The 16,963-nt window shown below is 38.9% G+C and overlaps 1 protein-coding gene across 5 annotated transcripts in view; it reads right to left on the bottom strand.

The window, feature by feature from the left end:
• Window positions 1–16,963, bottom strand: part of LRAT (lecithin retinol acyltransferase) — a 132,205-nt gene that overhangs the window by 54,745 nt on the left and 60,497 nt on the right. The window contains exon 12 of one of the 5 annotated variants that reach the window (XR_015726509.1): window positions 13,106–15,930. The exons of the other annotated variants lie outside the window; for them this stretch is intronic. The gene's annotated coding sequence lies outside the window, so the exon portion shown is untranslated. Of the gene's footprint in view, window positions 1–13,105; window positions 15,931–16,963 lie in introns of those variants that run through there. 5 annotated transcript variants of the gene reach the window in all.

The raw sequence follows: 16,963 nt of genomic DNA, 5'->3' as shown, positions 1-16,963 counted from the left end.
TAATGTAAATGATAATGTGTTTTTTTATTTCAAATTCCACTTGTTCATTGCTGGTAGAGAGGAAAGCAATTGGCTTTTTATGTTAACCTTGTATCCTGCCATCTTGCTATAAATGCTTATTAGTTTCAGGAGTTTTTTGTTGATTTTTACAGATTTTCTATATAGCCAGTCATCTCATCTGTGAACAAAAACAATTTTATTTCATTTTCCCCAAACTGTATACCTTTTGTTTCCTTTTCTTGTCTTATTGCATTAGCTAGGACTTTCACTATTATTTGAGAGAGTGAGACAGTGAGAGAGCGAGAGAGAGAGAGCATGAGTGAGCAGGGTGCAGAGCAGAGGGAGAAGCAGACTCCCTGCTGAACAGGGAGTCCAATGTGGGACTCGATCCTGGGACACCAGGATCATGACCTGAGCTGAAGGCAGATGCTTAACTGACTGAGTTACCAAGGTGCCTATGTGTTTTTTAAAATAGTGCTTTACTGAATAATTTACATATAGTGAAATGTGCAAATATTAAGTGTATAGTTTAATGATTGGACATACACATACATATGTGTATACTTATATCCACGTGACCACTTCCTAGATCAAGATATTTCCACTACCTCAAAGAGTTCCCTTGTGACTTTCCAGTCAATAGCAACTCCACACCTCTCCTTTGTGGTTAATCACTACTTTTTATTTCTCTCACCACGAGTTGGTTTTGTCTATTCCTGAATTTTACATAAACAGCATAAATGTAGTATATCCTTGTTTGTACCTGTCTTCTTTCACCAACAACATATTATTGAGAGCTAAAGGTGGAAGAAGAAGAATGATCCCAGAAGGATGGACTAAGGTGAAAGAATTAATGAGCCAAACAAATGTAAACATGTGTAAATCTGAGAAGAAAAAAAAAATTGTATAAATACTAATACTTATTTCGAATCTGTGGAGTTCAAAAAAGTTAGAAACATAATAGCACATGTGGGGTGACAAACTAACTCATCCTTGTTTGCCTTGGAGTTTTTCGATTTTAAAACTGAAAGCTTTACAAAGGGGAATACCTTCAATACTGGGCAAAACAGGGATGTGGGTCACCTAAATATTTCAGGAAGGGTGACTGGAATTAAAGCATTGTAGGGACCTTATATTGTAAGAAAAGGTGAAGATCTAGATTAATTCCCACTTGTTAAGATGTACCTTAAATTTCTAAAAGTAATCATAAAAAACAAAGAAAGGTGTGTAAGTTTCAAAATGGTAATAAGAATAAGTGAAATGAATACGTTTACCAAAAAAAACCAATGAAAACATCCAGTTAACCCAAAAGAAGACAAGAAAGGAGAAAAAGAGAAAGAGAAAGGGTAAGACAAATAGAATGCCAAAATAGGATAAAAATAAATCAGAATATATTGATAAACATAATATGTGTAAATTGACTACTGTAATTAAAAGACAAATGTTGTCACATGGAATCAAACAGATGAGAGTACAGATGCAGTTGTTTACAATAATCACATTTAAAACATATTGAGGCAAAGCAAATGTTTTAAAAAATATATCTACCGAATCAATCATAATAAAAAGTTAGGTAATTTAGATATATTAGTACTAACAAAATAAACCTAGTAGAAAAAAGCAACACCAGATACAAAAATAAAATTTCTGCATAATGGGAAAAGGTTAAAAATCACAAGTTTGGAACATGTGCATTTAATAACATAACTTCAAAACGTAGAGAGAAAAACTGAAATATATCTATAACAAGAAATTGAAAAATCTACCATTATGGTATGTTACCGTAATATAGTCTCTTAGCAAACAACAGCTCAAACAGCCAAAAGAAAAAAAAAGTCACTTGGAATGCATGTATCAACAAGCTTGAATTTGGAGTGTGTGTGTGTGCGTGTGCATGCACGTGTGTGTGTATACACACTTGCCAATTAGAGAACACACATACATCTGCACTTGCCGTTAGAGAATACATATTGTTTTCAAGCATATAAGAAATATCTAGGGCTCCTGGGTGGCTCAGTTGGTTGAGCAACTGCCTTCGGCTCCGGTCATGATCCTGGAGTCCCAGGATTGAGTCCTATGTCGGGCTCCCTGCTCAGTGGGGAGTCTGCTTCTCCCTTTGCCCCTCTCCCTCTTGTGCTTTCTCTCTCTCTCTCTCAAATAAATAAATAAAATATTAAAAAGAAAGAAATATCTAGGAGACTAACCACATCCTAAGCTATAAAGTCAATCTCAACAAATTTTAAAAAAAAACAGTATTGTTTATTATTCCTTTATGATAATATAATTAGGTTAGAAACCAATAACAAAATGATAAGCAGAAAACCATATATATTTGGAAATTTTAAAGTATACTAAATATCTAAATAACCATGAGTAAAAAAGGAGCATAAAAGAATTTTAAAAAATAACAAAACAAAATTTCAAATCATGTAGAATGTTGGTATTATGTCACTTAGATATTTCCAGCCCTAATTCCTTATACGAGGAAAGAAAAAAGATTGAAAATTAATGAGCTAAGCACTCAGCATAAGAAGTTAGGAAAAGATCAGCAAAACAGACACAAAGAAAGTAGAAGTAATAAAGACAAGAGCAGAAATTAATGAAATAAAGTAAATGTTCAATAGAGTAAATAAGAAACCCACGTATTGGTCTTTGAATGAATAATAAAAGTGAAAAAACTTTAGCAAGTTTAGATGGTGACAAAAATGCAGAAAGAACAAACAAAATCACAATAAAAGGGGGCACTAATTCAGATGCAAAAGATATTAAAATATAGGATGATTATGTAATTATTCACATATGGTAGTAAATTTGAAAAATGAAATAACAAGTTGCTAGAAAAATATAACTAGAAAAACTAATTTAAGAAAAAAATTTAAAAACTGAATCATTATAATGGTCCTGTAACCATTATAGAAATTAAATCAGTAATTTTTTTTCTCACATAGAAATCACCAGTTACAAATTTTATAAAGCAAGTTCTGTGAGAAGAAAAAATAATTTTAATCTTCTTCCAGAAGATAGAAAAAGGAGAACATACCACAATTAATTTTAGTAAGCTAAAATAATTTGATACCAAAAAAATAATTTGATACCAAAACCAAGACAAATTCTAGATAAATCTCCCTTATGAACAGAAACAAAAATCAAAAAGAAAATATTCACAGACTAAATTGAGCAACATACACCATGATCAAGTTGGATTTATTTCAAGAATACAAGGTCGAGTTAATGCTATCACTCTAATATGACCTTAACTGACTATGAAGAAAGAAAACACAATAATCACTAATGTCAATATGTTAAGACAGTTATGGAGAAAATTACAAAATGTTATTGGAAATGCATTAAAGAAATTCAGATTGAAGTAAGGACTTAAATATGAGAGGCAAAACTTAAAAAATTTTAGAAGGTAATATTGGAGAATAAATGATCTCAAAAGAGGTAAGAATTTCTTTAAAAATTCTAGAGCATTAAAACATTCCAGAGCAAATCTTAAAGAAAAAATTTGAGGTTGCCCTCTATAATGGTTGTACCAGTTCTTACTCTTACTTGTAAGTTATAAGTGCCTGTCTTAGGATACCTTCATCAATGCAGCATGCTATCAAACTTAGATCTTCGGTGATTTGATAAGCAGAAATCCATATATCATTGTAGTTTAAAAAAATTTTTGAAGATATATAAAAAAATTTGATGACATGAACTACATTAAAATGAATAATTCTGTTCATTAATAAATCTCATAAAGCCATAACTAGGGTAGAAATCATCTGTGATGTATATACCTAGCAAAGGATTAGTGTTCAGAGTATATGGAACTCAAAAGAGAACTTAAAGAACTCAAAATCATTCAGAGAAAGACAGACAACCCGACAGAAAAAAGTGAGCAAAAGACACAAATGGGCACTTCCCAGAGAGACAAGACTGGTAATAAACACGGGAAATGCAAATTAAAACTACATGCAATACTAGTTTGTAACCAGTCACACTGGTGATAACTAAAATGTTGGAGGGCGCCAAGTGTTGGACAGACTCTACCGTACTCATATACCGCAGGAATGAGTGTAAACTAGTTCTACAGAAAACACGTTGGCATTATCCAGTAAGTAAAGATGCACATACCCACTGCCTCAACATTACACCTCTAGGTAAAGACCCAGAGAAATCTTTGCACATAAGTACAAGGGAGATATACAAGAATGTTCAAAGGCAGCCATGTTTGTAAGAGCAAAGCAGATAACCAAAAACCACAAAACCTACCCGCCTCCCCCCCAAAAAAAACACCTATAAAACCTACAAAAATTTCAGTGTTCTTCTAAAATAAAAATAAATTTATAAATTACAGCACACCCATAAAATAGAGGATTCTATAGCGACAGAAATTAAATGAATTACTGCCACATGCCTCAACACTGATAAATTTCAGAAGATAATTTTGAATGGGAAAAAAAAGCCAAGTTACAGAAGAAAACAAACAACTTGATTGCACATGTGCATAAAGTTCAAAATTATGTAAAACTAAGCAATACATTGGCAAAACTAACCAGACAAGCAGGAGAACAATAAACATAAAATTCAAGTATATAATTAACAAGCTGAGAAGAAAGAAGTATTTCTATAAGTATTTCTACCTGCCTCTCCCACCACCCGAATCATATAGCTACAGGTTAGCGAGGGACATGGAGCTTTGCAAATTGGACACTGAGAAAGCATCACTTAAACTGGTTTGTGTTGAATTTCACTGCCTTTTCTTCCTCTTCACTCCCAGACCACAAATTTTTTTTTCCAGAGTGCAGTAGTGGTAGAAGTAAAGGATAATCTTTACCAACAATTTTCCCATTTCTCTTCTCTCCCCTTGTGTAGAAAGAACTATTTAGTCTAAAACCTTCTAGCTCTTTTAGAAACCAAAGCTGAACCAAGAACAGCTACCTTGAAGAGTCAATAGCGTTTTCTTAAAAGCTGACTCTCTGAACCTTCCAGATAAAAAAAGAAATCAGTTGTTTTTTCCAGTTACCTGATTGAGACCCTACATCTGACAAATCCACTCTTAATTTGGATTAAACCGGCCATGGTCACATGCACGATCAGCATAAACTTCTTGGGAATGCTTCAATATATGCATTTCTAGATAAAACCTGAATCACCTCTTGAGAGAACCCATTTTATATGTGCCAGGGTTCTTAAATGTCATTGTGAGTTGCAGACTTCCAATATAAGTCCATGGTACCATTTATAATTACACCATACATTTCCTTTTGTATAAATCCATATTTTCCTCATGTCTATACTTCTTAGAGCCGCACAAGGAAGCTGGTTTCTCAGTGCTTTATAGGATTAGCACTTTATTCGAAGATTCTTTGGGCCTTAGTTTTAAGAAAATAAAACGAAATATGAGCCAAGTAAAGTAGGCCTCTCCTTTGAATTATAATGCTTTCTAACATTCTTGGGCTCTTGGTGTCTAGGATAGTTAGTGCATATCAGGTAACAAAAATTAAAAAAGGAAAAATAGGAGAATTTCTTCCAACAGGTAGCATGAACCTCAAATAAACCGGTTTGCTGTAAAGCTTAGTAATGCCAGAGAAAAGAACAGAACCATGTATTTTTCAAGATTGCATGTTTTATTTTCCTTATTGCCATTCTCAAAGTGTATCTCAGTTCTCTGAAAGATGCAAAACTAATTCCTTTATGTAACTGAGTACTTATAGTTAATGTAACTATTTTAAAAGTCAACTGCACCCACTTCTAAAAAGGCCTGAGGGAGTTTACATATTAACACATAGTTCAAAGGCATACTAGTATGTTTAAATGCAAAATAAAATAGACTCTGGAAAACATAAAGGAGTTATTACTGTCAAGGACCAGTCATGTTCTGCCTTTTTTGAATGACTTCCCAAACACAAGCACAGCCTCCTTTCTACACTGTCAAGTGGAGGCTCTTTGTTCCTGAACTTTCCACTTAACCACAGGGCTGGCTGGGTTTGTTCAACAGAATCAGCAGGACAATGACATGGGTAAGAGTGTGGAATTTGGAGCCGAACTACCTGGATTGGAATCATGGCTATCTACCTTGAGTGAGTTATTAAATGTCACAAAGTCTCAGAGTTCTCATTTGGGTTAATAATAGTACTTACCTCATTGAGAATGAAACGAGTTTAGAGTTTGTCAAGTACTTGAAACAGAACCAGGTACACAGAAGTGTTCGATAACAATTAGCACTTGAGGGCAATACTCTGCCAATCTCCTGTCAGAATCCTTCCTTGGAAACTAGTGCCTCTCAATTTTTCTCTTCTCCATCCCTTCTTGTTGTTCTCAGCGCTCTCTGATATGTATCAGGGATTGTGGAGCATGGCTTATGATTTTTCTCTCTACCCCAAATCTGCCATAATCCCGCTGTCTTCAATATTCCTGTGGATGACCCTTCCAACACCCAGTGCCTTGGCTTCTTCAACCCCAATGCCCTTCCTCACCACACGGAGATCAACAACTCACCCTTTCTCTGTCACTGTCTGCCGCTACTCCACCTGCAAAATTTTAAGCCACACCATTCCGCTTCCCTCCCACGAACTCCTGTTATCCTTACCGCTCCAATTAGACCTGCTGACTCATCAGGACTGTGACTGAAGTCCTATCCCGTCCACTCCATGGGTCAGACTTTTGTCCTGTGTCGCTTCCATTGCCATCTTGCTTTGGTTCAGCACTTCAGTCTGTCTCTTCAACAACAGCTTCAGCTTCTCACGCCTCTTGCTCCCTTTTCCCTCTGCAGTACGTGCCCAGATGTGGATCGGTCCAGCCTTCTTTGCTTCTAAAACCGCGCTAAGTAGATCACTCAACATGTGGACGGAGCCATTAGCTCATGGTCCACCCTCAGCTCAGCTCTCAGCACACAGCTGGGCAGCCTCCTCCATTCCCCTCACTAGCCCCGCATTTCTTTGCAAACCTCCTGCTCCCCTGCTCTCGGCTCTCATAACGAGTCACCACGTTCTGCCTAAACCGATTCCTAAATATCTCTTGCATCTAAAAACCCTGCTTGATTATCACTGTCCTCATGAGCTCTATCCATCTCTTAGCCTGACTCCCAAATAGTCTCCTCTGAGCTACAAGAGTAATCTTCCTAAAATTCAAATACCATCATGTTCCATGCATACTTAACACCCTTCAGTAACTCCCTATTCCTTTTTTTTTTTTTTAAGATTTTATTTATTTATTTGACAGAGAGAAACAGCCAGCGAGAGAGGGAACACAAGCAGGGGGAGTGGGAGAGGAAGAAGCAGGCTCTCAGTGGAGGAGCCTGATGTGGGGCTCGAACCCAGAACACTGGGATCACGCCCTGAGCCGAAGGCAGATGCTTAACCACTGCGCTACCCAGGCACCCCAGTAACTCCCTATTCCTGATATAGGTCTTACACCATAGCTTGACCCCAAGGCCCTTTGTGACCAGGCTCCTGTTCACCTCTCTAAACTTCTTTCCCAACTCTTCCAATCAGCACCTTACACATTCAATTGTTCACACTTCCTTGAATGTGCCATATCCTCTCAGACCCCCATGCACCTCATAGGCTACCTCCTTGGCAAGGAATGCCCCTTCCTCTTCTTTTTCTGGCTGGGTAATTCCTTTTGGTCTGTTCGAGTTCAGTTCAAGTGTCACTTCTTGTCAGCTCTGGTGCGGAGACTTCCCTGACCCCTCTTCTTCCTGAGCAGGCTGGTTGGGTGTCTCTCTTTGTTCTTCTATGTGTGTTATCTCTACTCAAGTACTTATCACACTCCTGGCACCAGTAAATGGTTAGTGAATTAATGAATAAGCGAAGGCATCCCATTTCCATAAGATAATGATAACAACTACAATAATATTTCCTTTTATATGTCCATTTGAAATAGAGGTTTCAAAACCTGTGGTGGCGGGGCGCCTGGGTGGCTCAGTTGGTTAAGTGCCTGCCTTCAGCTCAGGTCATGATTCTGGAGTCCTGGGATCGAGCCCCATGTCCGGCTTCCTGCTTGGCAGGGAGTCTGCTTCTCCCTCTGCCTCCTCCCCCTGCTCCTTCTCTCTCTCTTTCTCTCTCAAATAAATAAAACCTTTAAAAAATATAAAAAGAAAAAGAAAAAAAACACTGTGGTGGAGTAGCTTTGATAGGGTCACTACTACACAGTGACTGGCATTCCACGTATTTGATTGGCAGCCCAAACTCTCAAATAACTGGCTGACCAAAACCAAGAACTGGATTGATTGTTACTACTTATTGGAAGCCCAACAACATATTAAGCATCTAAGACTGTCTTTCAGCTCTCCTCCTGGAGGTAAGACAGCTTTCGCAGCTCTACACATCACACCCCCATACATCAACACTTCATGGGCAGAGAAAGGTCTGTTTCTCTCTTGTGTTTCTTTGGTAAAGAGGAAAAAGAAATCCTTTTCCAGAACCCTCCCCTAAGCCCCACCATCCGAGTAAATCCTTCCAATCTCACTGGCCAAAGCCAGATCACATTCCCAACCCCTAAACTGGTCCAAGGCCTGGAGAATGGGGGCGTTATTTTGGCTTAGACCAATCAGGATTTACCTGAGTCATCTGAAGGAACAGGGTACTAAAACAATATTAGAGTTCTAATTAAGTATGAAGAGGGAAATGGCTGTTGGGTAGGCAACTGGCAGTCTTTGCTAAAACAAGTGTCATCATTGAACGAATGTTGGATTTAGAGTCAGGCACGCTATAGTTTGAGTCCCATCTCTGCCATTTCCTAGCTCTGTAACCTTAGACAACTCCTTTATTTCCTCTGAGACTCAATTTCATCATCTGTACAATGGGGATTCCAAAACCTAACGTTTAGCATTATTGTGAAGATTAAATAAGACAACATATATAATGTTGTTAACCCACACCTAATATTCATTCATTTAAAAATATTTTTTGGATACCTACAATGTGCCAGGCATGATGCCCAGGACATAGTGGTCAAAAAGATAGATATGATCCCTCCCTTCATGTAATTTATTAGCAATAAATGTTAGTTTTTAAAATTTCCTAGTGGTGTCCTGGTGGCCCAGTCAGTTAAGCGTCTGCCTTGGGCTCTGGCCATGATTTCAGGGTCCTGGGATTGAGCCCCAAGTCAGGCTTCCCACTCAGTGGGGAGTCTGCTTCTCTCTCTCCCTCTCCCCGCTGCTTAAGCTTTCTCTCGAATAAATAAATAAATAAAATCTTTAAAAATAAAATAAAATTTCCTAATTTTTCTGACTAAGGTATTCAGACAGACTTTGATTATTTTGACAATCACTTTTTAAAGAAATTCAGTGTTTTCAGGAGTACGTATGACTTCTGAAATTTTATATTTAATGTGTGAAGTTTTAGAAACATTTATTTTTTCCTTTTGGCTTATTCTGTTAAATTAAAATTATCAGAGAAACTTATATTTTTATCAGTATATTGTCACTATGAATGCTATCCCAATTCCTAGGCTACAGATGATTGGTCAAGTGCAATATTTTAAAAAGTGAAAACCAGCCTGGGTGGCTCAGTTGGTTAAGTGTCCAGCTCAATTTCAGTTCAGATCATGATCATAAGGCCATGAGATCACGCCCTGCTTCGGGCTCTGCGTTCATCATGGAGTCTGCTTGAGATTCTCTGCCTCTCCCTTGGCCTCTGCCCCTCTGCACCTCATCTTAAAAAAAAAAAAAAATTAACAACCAAGACAATATCCAATATAATCTTACAGCCCTGAGAAAAAAATCTGATGTGCTAGCATGCAGTCTACCCATCTGAGTAATCATATACTTGCTCTAGAGTTAACAGGTCCAATTCATGGAGAGGGTTAATCATCACTTAATAGGACCAATCAGGTAATTAGGGTGACCCATTCCCCATTCATACCCATTAACAATTTTTTTCTTTTTTACTCATATCAACAATATAGTTAAAGAGGCTTGTCAAGACTAATTTTTCAAAAAATCACCTACATCACATATGCCTGAAATTATAGGATACTATTATTAGTAGCAGATTAAGGAGTCTCTCTTACCTTAACCTTGTTTTTGAGATACAGTAAGAAAAATGGTTTTATAACAGGAGATCTTGAGATACAATACAAAAGAAGGAACAATAAATGTTAGGTTTACAAATCTGGGGGCCCAGAAAAGAGGGACCTCTGCTTGCTTGTCATGCCTGATCCCCCCCCAACCTATTTTCCTATTGACCATATACACTGAGCTTTTTCTTGTTTGCATTTCTCTTTGATCCTACCAAGGATCACTGAGATTTCTTAATCAGTGTGTTTATATATACGAAAACCAAGCATTACTGGGTCATTAAAAGTTGAATTGTTTTTCTAGTGCTACCTATGGATTTCCACCAGTGTGTATCTTCATCCAGTCTCTTTTAAGACCAAGTGAGTACCTAAAAGAAGTCTGGGTGAAACTGGGCACAATTATTAGACACGGACACAGATGAATGGCCTTTGTTGTGATCTAATGTTTAACTTTAATCACAAATAAGAGGGTCAGAAGGAAATCTAACTACCGAATGTGGGCAGACAACAACGTATAAGGAAACCTCACAAAAGTTATCAAAAGGAGGGCGCCTGAGTGGCTCAGTTGGTTAAGTGGCTGCCTTGGGCTCAGGTCATGATCCCAGGGTCCTGGGATCGAGTCCCACATTGGGTTCCCTGCTCCGTGGGGAGTATGCTTCTCCCTCTGCCCCTCCCCCTCACTTGTGCTCCTTTCTCCCCCTCGCAAAAATAAATAAAATCTTTAAAAAAAAGTTATCAAAAGGAACACAGTCATAGAGAAGGCATTGAAAGTGGATGGAATTAACCAAGAGTTGAAACTAGGGACAAAGTATGTTATTATATTTTCTGGCTTGTAATGTTAAGTTTATGTGACCAAATATCTTGGAACCCTTAGACACCTTTTCCTTAGACATTTTTGTAGGGAAATATAATACTTACAGACAAAGATTCAAGGGAGAGACATGTACAGCCCTGACCACTTATCACAAAACCACATCCATGTAATCAATACCCATGTCAAGAAACAGATTGCTGCTGGCACCTGAAAAGACTCCTTCCCACCTCTCCCAATCACTCTACCATCTCCAACAAAGGTAATCACTATCCTTACTTTGGTGAAAATCATTTTCTTGCTTTTCTTTATAGTTCTTCCACCTAAGCATACATCCCCAAGCACTAGTTTATTTTTGCCTGCTTTTTGAACTTGATAAATGGAATTAAAGTACATATTTTCTTGCTTCTGACTTATTTCCTTCAACATGATATTTGTGAGATTTCACATATGTTGTTGAATGTTAGCTGTAATTTGCTCAACTACAGGTAGTGAATGCTACACAGTAAATTTTCGTTACTGTATAGTCTTCCATTGAAATAATATACTACAATGTATTTATCAGTTCTATTCTTAGAGGTCCTAAAGAGCCAAAGAAATTTTCATCTCTTTTTCTAACTACATAGACTCTCATTACAGTGAAGATATGGACTCGCGTTTTCATTTATTAAGTTGATTCTTGAAGGGAGAGAAACAAATAAGTTTCTTAAATTCAGTGTGCTTCAGCAAAGGGGTAATCGGAGAGGGCTGATTCTGATGGGCTGGCAGAGATAGAAGGTAAAAGGAGAACCAAGAAGGTTACTTCTCCATTTTTTCCAAAGAATAAACACTTGAAGCCATGCTCCAAACCAAATAGCTCTGTCCTATGTCACTGACAAAGGAGTAAGGAAATCATTGGCTACGTGGGCAGAGTGTGTGTGCTTGGTAAGAAGAGAGAAAGAGCATATGTATGGACACGTGCGCGAAAGGGCTTCAGTTCTAGTTGTTATTCCATTGATAATTTGCTGTGTGGTGGTCATGAAGGCAAAAATGTCCTATTAATCATAGACTTTAGATTGTTACAAAAAGGATTGCTACTTTGCATTGGACTGGAATATTGTTCAGCAAATATTCAGCCCCCTCCACCTCTCCCTAGTAATGAAGTCTATTTTCCTATCTTTGGGTTGGCCATATGGCATGCTGTGGCCACCAGGAAATCAATGGGTGTGATAGAAATAGCAGCTTTAAATATGCTTGAATGATAGACTCATGCTCTTGTGCTCCAGTGATCTGTCAGAAGAGCATGCCCTGCTTGGCCTCTCCCCTGTGCCCCAGAATTAAAAATGTGGGACAGACCTGAACCCACACCATGGCCAACCAGCTTGCAACTTGGAACAGAGCTGCCCACCCCAGATGAGCCTACATCAGCCCCGCTGAAGTTGACCAGTGCAAGAATAAATGTTTGTTATTGTGAGCCACTGAGTGTGGAGTAGTTTGCTATTATGATGGCAAAAATTGTTTTATAGCTGTCGTCAGAGTTATAAGTATAAAGGTCAGGCCATTATCACTCCTTAATAGTAATGGACTTGGCTCCATTTACCTCATTCTGCATTTGCTCTATAAAACCAGGGATTCATATTTCAAGACTTTTTTTTAGTGCAAATTCTAAATGCCCAGGGGACAATCACCAGATCCCTTTGGAATATGAAGAAGGGGGCTCGTAGGAGATGGAAATAGATATCCTTGAGGTCAGTGGAAAGGAGCTAGGATCAGTTAGGGATGTTTTGGGCCCCCGCTATACCACTTGGGGAAATGGCAGGAGAGACCACACCTGCATTCACATAGCAGGAAGCTGTCCTGGACTTATGCAGAGAGGTGGGAGATGCCCTACTTTGAGGGGGGGGGCAGTATTCAAAGAGTTAAGACATGGGTAAGTTATGTTTTTTAATAGCTAACTGTTGAGGTCAACAAAGTTATACCCTAGCACAAGTGTAAGTTTCAAGGTTAAAAACTGCGGATATGTGGGGAAATGGTAAATTTCATATCCTGCTGGTTAGATTGTAAATTGATCTAAACACTTGAAGAACTTGGCAGTAATTGGAGGTTACTTTGGAAAACAAGTACATATTAAATAAAGTTGAAGATGCTAAATCTTTTTTTTTCAAAGATTGTATTTATTTGAGAGAGAGAGAGAGCAAGTGTGAGAGAGAGAGGAGTGGGGGGAGGGGCAAAGGGTGAGGGAGAAGCAGACTTCCCGCTGAGCAGGGAGCCTGATGCAGGGCTCACTCCCAGGACTCCAGGATCATGACCCAAGCAAACGCAGATGCCCAACCGACTGAGCCATCCAGACGCCCCAAAGATGCTCATATCTTAACACCCAGTAATTTGGTACTGGATGTGTACCAACAGGTCTCAACGGGACTGCTGCCACACAGGTGAATCTCGTAAATAACACTGAGTAAAGCAAAAGACCTGCAGTTCGTACCATTTAAACATAATAATACTATGTGTGATTTAGGGATCCAAATGTAGCAAAAATATTTTTAAAGTGCATGGGAATGATAAACACCGAATTCAGGAGAGCAGTTATCTCTGGCAGCAAGGGAGGAGACACAAGCGGAGAGGCGTAAAATGGGGGCTTACCCGCACCTAAAATGTTTTATTTCTTCAGGTTATAAGGTGGGCATGCAAGGATTCATTATTATTTACATAAATTTTAATGTAAAGAATAGATATTATTTTATGTCATTTTTATATATATGAAATATTGCAAAATAAAAATTTAAACAGAGGGAGTTTCACGAACTCCTAACACCATGGGGCCATGTTTTGCTCATCTCTGTAAGCTTCGTGCCAAGCGACGTGCCTGGCACAGAGTAGGTGCTCAGTTAATGTTTGTTGAATAGTCAACCAAACATACAAAAGTTCATATGATATTACAGTTTTAATTCTGAGACATAAATAGAATGCTTCAGAGCCACTTGATCAGGGTATCCAGCAACACAAACTTTTCTTAAATCGTGCGTTCATTTTATAAGTATCTGTTAAGGTCCTATGATATGGCAGGCACTTTTCCAGCATTGAAAGTACAGCAGTGAACATAAACAAAATTTCCTTCCCTCAAGGGACTTATTTTGAGTGTGTTTGTGTTGGGGAGGGTGGTGGGGGGGAAGACCCAGAGGAGTATTAATAATGAAGAAAATAATTAAGTAAACTAGAAAGTGGGTAGTAGGGCAGATGAGATCAGTGCCCTTGAGAAAAATGAGGCTGAGAATGGAAGTGTTCGAAGATTTTAGGCAACATTAAACAGGGTAGTCAGGTTCTCGTTGAGAAAGTGACCTTTGAGCTAGGACTTGAAGTGAGGGAGAAAACTGTGAGCAGTTGAGTCAGAGAGAGGAGAAAGTACAAAGACCTTGGGGCAGCCTGGAAAGGAGGCCCGGGCAGCTGCCGCAGACTGAGTAGGAGGGGGTCAGGGCAGGAGGGAGATCAGAGATTGGGCAGAGCCTGCAGACCATTTTCAGGACTTTGGCATTTACCCTAGGTGAGATTAAGGACTTGAAACAAAGGACAAGCATCATTTGGCTTACATGTTTAAAGGATCACTCTATTTGGGGAATAGATAATAGTGGGAAGGAGAAACCAGGAGACGGGTCAGGACATTATTGCACTAATTGAGGCCCAAGGTGATGGTGGCTGGAACCACGGTGGCGACAGTGGAAATGATAAGTAGTCAGACTTTTGACATATTTTGAAGACCCAGGCACAGAGCTATTGCTGATGGACTGTCTATGAGGCGTGAGAAAAGGAACAGTCAGGGATGACACAAAGGTTTTTGGCTTGAAGTTGCCACTGACTGAGAAGAGAGGGAGCTGGCTGGCTGGGGGTGGGGAGGGGTTCAGTGTGGGACCTGTCAAGCTTGAGATGTTTACTAGGCATCCAGATGGAGTTGTTAAGTAAACCGTTGGTCTGTGAGCTTCAGGGTCAAGAGAGACATACAAGCTGGAGAAATAAATTTGAGAGCCATTAGCATATAGGTGGGCTGTAAAGGTTAAAGATAGGATGAGATCATCAGGGGAGTGCTTGTGGCTCAGAAAGGAGGGAGGTCCAAGGACCGTATCTAAAGGCACTGTGGTGTTTAGAAGTCAGGGAGGAAGAGGACAGTCCAGTCCAAGGGGATGGAGGAGCATCAGACAAGGAGGTAGGAGGCATCCCCAGAAAGGTAATGCCTTGGAAGCTGGATTAAGGAAGTACTTAAAGGAGGAGAAGGGTGACTAACAGCGTCCAATCGTCCAATTACGTAAGATGATGACAATAACAGAGCTTTGTAGTAACCAAAGAGTTAGGGGAGACCTTGGCAAGGCCAGTTCTGGAATGGTGGAGGCCGAAACCCTTCTTGTAGAGGGCTCAGGAGAATGAAGAGAAAGGAATAAACAGGAAAGCCAACTCTTTCAAGGCTCTTTTCCTGCCTTATCTGACTTTTAAACAGAAGGGGAATCCATGCATTCCTGATTAAACTGACACAAATGCATACTGGAATCCAGTAATCTAAACATATATCTTATCTCAAAAGAGTAGAACTCGAAGCAGCTAGAAAATTCCACTCGTGTATGAGAAAATGCTTCATTTTCCACAAACAAAAAAGAACTACCAAGAGAAACTGAACTAAGGATTCTGGTAGGGGAAGGACTATCCTAAATGAGGTGGCCGCCTTCCTCTAACTTTGTTATTTGAAGCCAAATTCATCCCCTTCACTTATCAATAAGTCAGATTTCTCCCAGTGTAAATTAGTGGTTGGAAACAATTAGCTCAGCCTTAAAAGCCATTTATCTCATGAGAACTTTAACCCCACGGACCCATTCACCTGTCTGATTCATCCAGGATCAGCAAAGGTGATTCTCGGACAAGGCCAGCCCACTGCTCGAGAATCACGGAGAGATCTCACAGATTTCAGGAGAGTTAAGGAGCAAGAAGGACCAGGGTGCTAGGCCTCTGACCCTACACCTGCTGTGCTCTCACCCCGATCCAGGAAACTGTGCTGAGGGGAACGATACAGAAACGACTGGCTCTAACATATCATCAGTGATCGGACGCTTCTGGGTGACCTTCAACCCCTGCTGTCAGATCACGTGCTAAAGAGAAAAAAAAATAATTAAAACAACTTCCTTCTCACAATATAAGGGTTTGCTAACTTACCATAATTGAACCCCAGTGTGGTCCATTATAACACAGAGTTAATTTTCTAATATAGGGTGCTATCGGCTTTTCAGAAAATCCAGGTTAAAACAACATCCAGAATTCATAAGTAGTAAGCAGTAAATGGAGGAATGAGTTGACAATTAAAAATTTCTATGGAGCAGAGTCAAGTTATTATTATAACTGAGGAAGCCAAGAGAGATAAGAAGGCAAATAATTTTATCACATTTATTGAATCAGATTGTATTTATTTAATATATTCCTCTAATTTATATATTCAGTTTGTAGAATTATTTTAATAGCTAATAGAAACCTTAACATTGCAGAAAATCCTCTTTTGGTTGTGTTTTTTGTTTTTGTTTTTGTGTTGTTTTTTTTTTTTAAAGATTTTATTTATTTATTTAACAGAGAGAGCCAGGGAGAGAGGGAACACAAGCAGGGGGAGTGGGAGAGGAAGAAGCAGGCGCATAGCAGAGGAGCCTGATGTGGGGCTCGATTCCATAATGCCGGGATCACGCCCTGAGCCGAAGGCAGGCGCTTAACCGCTGTGCCACCCAGGCGCCCCTGTTTTTGTGTTTTTTTGATGGGGGCATCTTTCCCTTGCTCCCAAAACCAAAATGTAATCAGAGATTGTTAGTCTTCTTAAACAGAATCTTTGAACTTGAGCTATAAAGTAGAAAAAAGGAACTAACTTTTCTTTCTCTCTGTTCATATACACCATCTAGTGGATTTATTTTATTACTTAATCAAAAATAGGAATGAGAAAAGAGTTATATGATCTAATAACTCAAATTATAAACAGTGCATAAAACTCATGGCTTATAAAAACATGGCAAGGAAAGTATTAAAAGTAAACGATTAGGGTTTGGCATGTAAGCACACCCTATCTGTACATTAAGTACACTTTTGAAAGTTATCTGAATCTCCTGCTTTTGATCTGATTGTGAAAGTTAAAGAAGGAATCCAGAA

The sequence above is a fragment of the Ursus americanus genome, chromosome 13, assembly GCF_024610735.1.
Source record: "Ursus americanus isolate L20-20 chromosome 13, mUrsAme1.1.p, whole genome shotgun sequence".
NCBI classification, from domain to species: Eukaryota; Metazoa; Chordata; class Mammalia; order Carnivora; family Ursidae; genus Ursus; species Ursus americanus.
This window is presented reverse-complemented; position numbering and strand designations above follow the sequence as displayed.